Source organism: Lycorma delicatula, chromosome 4 (genome assembly GCF_047948215.1).
Source record: "Lycorma delicatula isolate Av1 chromosome 4, ASM4794821v1, whole genome shotgun sequence".
Lineage (NCBI taxonomy): Eukaryota > Metazoa > Arthropoda > Insecta > Hemiptera > Fulgoridae > Lycorma > Lycorma delicatula.
In genome coordinates, this window is record NC_134458.1 from 148,553,832 (window position 1) to 148,560,722 (window position 6,891).

General features: G+C 28.5%; 1 non-coding gene across 1 annotated transcript; it reads right to left on the reverse strand.

Annotated features, from left to right (window-relative positions):
• Positions 1-309: 309 nt before the first annotated feature.
• TRNAE-CUC (transfer RNA glutamic acid (anticodon CUC)) lies at positions 310-381 on the reverse strand. The gene has a single exon. It is a non-coding gene; the product is annotated as a tRNA-Glu (tRNA).
• Between the last annotated feature and the right edge of the window lie 6,510 nt (positions 382-6,891).

Below are 6,891 nucleotides of genomic sequence, written 5' to 3' on the forward strand. Positions count from 1 at the left end.
ATACAAAAAAAAATCTGGTAAAGTACTTACTGCATGACTTTCTCGGCTAAGCCGATCAAGGCTTAGTTAGACTTAGTTTATTTTATAAAATAAACTATAACTGTTATGGAAGTAATGAAAAAAAATTGCTTCTCATTTTGGGTTTGGATTATAACACAGGTGTCAAACTACTTTAATTTTAATAGCTCTTTAAGTGAAGACATTTCTTTTTTGTAATAAGAATTGAGTTAGATCTATATTTCTCGGGAAAAGAAAAATATGTATATAAAGATAAAAAAAATCTACCTGGAATATATAAATAAAAAAAAATTCCGGTACCGGGAATCGAACCCGAGCCTCCTGGGTGAGAGCCAGGTATCCTAGCCACTAGACCATACCGGACTACACGACGTATACTTTAAATTACAACATATAAATACTATCTTTCTATATTGGTTTTTTTTTGTATTACTGTAATTTAAATGTGATTATGATTTGTAGGTAATATAATTGTAATATAAGAACAAACTATTTAAACTTTAATCAAATTTTTAAAATAAAATATTTTTAATGGAGTTAGATAAAAATATATTCATAGATAACAAAATTGTTACATCAAAACCAGCAGCAATTAACATGCATCTTGGATTACGTAATATTTAGTAATTATTTCGTCCTAAATTATGTTAACTAAATATACTCGAATATTATTTTATAATACTTCTTATAAAAATCCAAACAGTTAATAATAATTTAAAAAGTTGAAATTTTCTGTAACATTCCTTTAGTTTTTGTACCATACCATTCGACTGATTTAATGCACTTAATTCCTTTCTATTGACCTACATTTTAAATTCAATAAATATCCTATTTACTACATTCTCAATTTTTAAATACTGTATTCTCTATCTTATTTCTTTAGTTTTTCTTGCCTCTACATTTCCTTTTTCGACCAATTAATTAATTAATTCTGGATGATTATATGTACAAGTTAGAACTATCAAACTTGTTTTATAAAAGATTCTGCGTATTTATTTTTAACAACTTCATTTCGCGTTCTAAATCCACCTTATTCAGCATTCGCTAATCACCCTCTTATCCAAATAGCAGTATCCTACTTGTTTCTGCCTTTACTTTTGTCCATATTTCACTGCCTTCAAGCTTTGTACTATTTACAATTGTTTTGTTTTAATTTTTATTAAATTCCTACGTTTATGTTAAACATCAGAAAATTTTTTTCTTCTTTTTCTTTCATTTAAGCTGTTCTGGTTTTTGAAAGTCTGTTTTTTATATTTATTTATTTATTTAATCTACGAATGTAATTTTTCTATATAGTGATTTGTCAAAAAAAAAGGTAATGAACACTAACTGAAGGACATGAAAATCAGATAAACAGAGTTTATTACTTATTGTAATTGCTTCCATCTTATTTTTACTGTCCCGGCTGTAACTATACAATTTGCTACAGCAATAACGGTAAATTATATAGATAAGTCAAACGAAGAATAAAAAAAAAATTGGTTTCTTTTTAAGTTTTGTACTTTAAGGAGACATAAAAAAATAGATTCAAATAAACTGTAAATAATCTGCGGAAAAACCTTTTATTTCAACCCTCCCAAGTTCAAAAAATCTATTTTTGTTACATGGACGCTGTGCGTATGTTTGTTGACCAGTATTTGACCTTATAATTCTAGACCCTGTTGACCGATTTTTTCCAAAGTTATTTGAAAAAATCTATTCAAGGGAAGGGGGGGGGAAATAATGAATAAATGTTTTGCAAAAATTGGAAAAATGGGTGGGGGTATTTTGGCCAAAATAAAACTTTTAATCTTTATTGAGCACTTTAGCAAAAAAGTATTATTCCATAAGTTTTTTATCAAGATCAAAAATTGTCAAAAATGTTTACTTAATACCTCCATAAAAAATTAATTTATGTACTTCTCTTTTTTTTTTAGCTATATCTTGCTTCAATAAAGAGTTAATGGGATATTTTTTGCATCGATATTTTCTACATCGATAGGTCTTTCAAACCGCTGTTTCGATGTTAATTATGTTCAGAATATAATTAAGTGCCTACAGTAAATAAATTACGCGAAGAACTTCAAAAGAGTATTCAATTTAAAGGTTCAGAAACTATATTAGCAGCTATCCTGAAAGAGTTAGGGTTTAAGTGGTGTAAGAATATTATCATAATAGGAAAAGTTTAATTGAGAAAAAAGATATCCGGAGGATAGAATATTTATAAAAATAACTGATTGTATGAAAGAAAATTGTTCGACTGTTTATTTGGACGAATCGTATATTTTAACTTTCTATTCCACGACAAAATCGTGGTCAGATATAGTAGTACAACAGTAAAAAGTATCGATTATTAAGGTGATTTGTTGTTAATAATAATCCACGCTGGAGGAGAAGTGGGATTCGTTCCGAATGCGATGTTAACATGGAAAACAAGTTAAAAAAGAGGGGACTATCACGGCAGCTCATCCTGACCCCGAAGGGGAAGGCACCCCCTTCCTTCATGTGGCGATTTCGGTCGCAACACCATTCCCTCCTCCTCACCGGAGGTCATATTCAATACCTCGACACTGACATATTTCTAGCCTCAGCCAGGATGCCACCATTATGAATGCCACAAGCTATATTCCCATCGGTGTAGTACTATCATCAACTCATAAACAAAACACATCATGCCAAGTCTTAATAAGACTGAAATGGACTACACGGTAACAAACGGTGAATTATCTACCCGAAATAGGCAGAAGTGAGTTCGGCACACAACACGAAACATAGAGAATAAAACAAGAAGTAACAAGAATACTAAAACACAATAACAGTAACACTAAACAGCAAAACATAAATAATATAATATAACAACAATAAAACTTAAAGCGGGATAACGATAGCGTTAACAACAATTTCATGAAGTGGGCATCTGAAAAATTAATTCCCGGTCTTCCCCACCAGTAGGTGGTTGTTATCGATAATGAGCTATTCCAAAATTCACTTCTAGAGAAGCCTCCGAATTCAAGTGATAGGAAAAGTGACACGATTCATTGGTTTGAAAAGAAGAATATTCCTTTTAATAAAGTAATGTTAATATCACAATTGTATTATATAATTAAATTACACAGAAATTAAAAAAATAAAGTACCATTCTGATGAACTATTAAAAACACACGGGCATCAGGTTCTGCGACTTCAAACTTACCATCCCGATTTAAATCCGATCGAGATGTTTGCTATGATTTGATGATTCGGTTTGCTATTAAAATATGTTAGTAGTAATAACACAACATTTCCAATGTCAGATATTAAAAATTAGCTGAGAAAAAATGAATGAAGTAAATAAGGATGATTGGAACATTTCGAACATGTAAAAAAGTTGAAACTGAGTATTAGAAGATGGAAACGCTAATCGATGAAATGATGGATAAATTTACCATACATCTAGACGAGTGGTAATGAAAGTGACTGTTCCGATGAAGACAGAGAAGATGATGAACTTGCACAGAAACTGGACGTATAATATAAATTTCAAGTAAGTGTTAACAGTAATAATAATAGTACAATCAACAATGAAAACAATCGTACAAAAAAAATTAAAAATTCGAAATAATAAAAAACTCGAATATTTTACAAAAACAAAATTGTGCAATAATGATATCTGTAAGTCTAATTTACTGTAATTACAGATACAACATACATTCAAGCATAAATTAAGATTTTTGTAGTTTAAAAATACACTTAAATTAAAATTATTGTTTTTGCAATCTTAATTTATTGAATTATTAATACTAATTACGTAATAATGAATTATAACTAATAAAACATGAAAACTGGAATAAATTAAACGTGCGCAAATAAAAATACAACGATTGATTATTGTTGTTGTCCTATTAGATAGGTGTAAATGTTTTCAGGTTCGGTAGTAATTCATTCTCGACCTTCTTCAACACAAGCTTTTATTTTCATTGTACAAAGTATACATCGGTTTGAATATAGAACGCTAGTTTTCTTAACTGACGAAAGAGATACAGTCTTGTAACGATACGAATACAGTACCACTCTTAATTAGAAACTAATTTTTTTTCTTATTTTGTCAAAGGAATTTGTATTCACAGCTTACTACATATAAGTGGATTGAATAATTACTAAATTAAAACTAAGTTAAATATTATACTGAGTAAATTTACTACGCTAAGCTATATTTTTTACACGACATTTTGAAATATTTTTTTGTGTGTTTAGTTATATACTGTAATTAGAAAATAGAAAAGTACTAAAAAACAATCCGAAGGAGATATAGTGAACTTTTTAAACGTGAGCAATCAGTGATATCCGGTATTCCTGGTAACAGAGCATAGAACATTACTAACACCGTAAGATTATTTTTTGCTCCGACTAAATTTTGCTTTCTCAGTTACAATTTATTAATTAAATTTCTTTGTAGAATTTAATTAATTAAATTCAATAAAAGTTAAGCGTAGTCTATTTAATAGTTTTACACAAAACTAGTGTTTTACATACTAGTTTTGTTTTACACATGATTTTAATATAGTTATTTATTTTTGTACAAAAGATAATGAAATGTTATCGAAAGGTAAGATTTTGTTGACCGAGAGAGGTTAGTATCTGCAAATGTTAAGAGGAAGTAAACATAGAGAGTAGTATACAGTGTTTATTTGTAAGGTTAATACACAGGAATGTCATCAACGTTAATCTTGTAATGTTATTAGCTGTTATACAGAGTTCAATCAAATAGTAATCCAACGAATTTCAGTTTCTGTTTCCCATACCAGAGCAAATGTTTGTATCATCACGTACACCCAAATGACGTTCATTATAAACCTGCATCTCCCATTTTCTCCTACTCTCCAATCACACAAATTCATCCTTCTCTAAACATAAAATTACAGTTTATCAATCATAAACTAAATTGGTATACAAATACAGATACGATAGCCCTATTTGGATTAAAATAATTATTGAATAGATTTATATCAGAAGGTTAGGTCGCCTACTTGATACGGGTAACCTATTAAAATATTTATATGCATATTTGTGTGTGTTTATATTCATAAAAATACTTTACAGATGCTCATTAATTAGGCTTTCTGTCTTACACCAACACTAAATAGAATATAAATCTAAAAATACTGTAAACTCTAAGCTTTTTCTTGAGAAATGATGTAATAACTTCAGTCATACATCAATAAACTATAGATTTATCAGTTTACAAAATAATAATACAACTTTCACTTTCATAAATAAATATTAAACTCCATTACAAGACTACGCAAAAAAATATTTATAAAAAGGTTATTTCAAATCTCAACCTAGATGTACATTTCGATTTTTTGACAATCATCATCAGTATGAAAAAAACGTACAAAAGGAAATAAATTAAAAAAGAAAATATAATTATAAAAACAGGTACAGATCAGAATTTTAAGAGAAAAAGAAATAGAATATAAAATTAGAGGATTAAACAAAAAGATGCTTGCAGATGCAGTATCAAACGTAAAGTTTAGAGGTAATATTTTAAAACCATTCAGAATAGAGACAGGAGTCAGACAAGGAGGTGTAATTTCATCAATACTATTTAACTTGGTATTGGAAAAAATAAGAAGAGGGTGGAAAACACAATTACAAAGAACAGGAATTAAAAGAATAAAGTTAGGAAGATCAAGGTTAGAAATAGATTTTCTGGCAAATGAGAATGACATTGCGATTCAATCGGAAGACAAAGAGACAATAAAAATGTAGATATCAATATTACAGGAAATAGCTGGCAAAGTCGGATTACAAATTCCTTTTGAAAAGACTAAGTTATAATTACAGTTAAAAAATTTAACACCAGGGAGGAGATGAAAATGAAACATGGAAAAATTAGAAAAATTTATGAAGATAATAATAATCATCTTTATCGTTAAGAGTCTTTTTATAAGTGCAAATAGATGTTTTGTATCTTTCAAAACATTTTTTTGTAAGCTTTTCAGTCTCAAAAAACAACTTTTTTAATATCTAGGAGAATGGTTAACACCATCAGGAAACCCTACTACACACCTAAAGGAAGAAACAAGAAAAATAGACACAGCTTATCAGATCTGCCAAAATACGTACAATAAGAAAGCACTATACATCAGTGCCAAAGTAAGATATTGTGAAACTGTGGTTAAACCAGGAGTATTATATACTATTGAATGTCTGCTACAAAGAAAGAAGTGACAATGGAGATGATCGAAAAGAAAGAAAGGCAACTTTGAAGAAGATCCTAGAATAAATGGAATGTGTAAATTAAGAAGCCATAAAATTTATGCAAGAAAATTGAAAGTATATCAAACACATAAAAGAAGATAATGTCACATAAAAGAAAATACTCTATCGTCACATTAATAGAATGAATAAAGATAAATTAACGAAGAAGATGGTGGACTAATTTGAAAAAAACAGAAAATGACAACAAACCGGTTTAAAAGAAGTTAAGGAAAATATAAGTTAATGGAAAAGGAAAATATCAAAATCGAAGATGTAGAAAATAGGATGATTATAAAGATTTGATTAAAGGATCTGCAGTTAAAAGAAAAAACATCAAATCCAAGTTTAAAATGAAATGAAGAAAGAAAAAAAGCACATGAACTTTGAATGAGAAAAAATTGGGAAGATAGGAAAAATAAATAAAAATAGAAGAATATTTTGTTCGACTTTATGAAAATTTGGGAGATTTATGGGGACTTTATGAAAATTTCATGCATCAGGGGGATTTTTGTACTTATTAAAATATTCACTAAAACTGATTTTAAATAAATTAAAATCGAAATTTAAAAAAATTCTTTAAATTTTATTTTAAATTTTGGATCTACCACATTAGGGAGTGTATTAAGTTATTTTAGTGATTATATTGTTTAA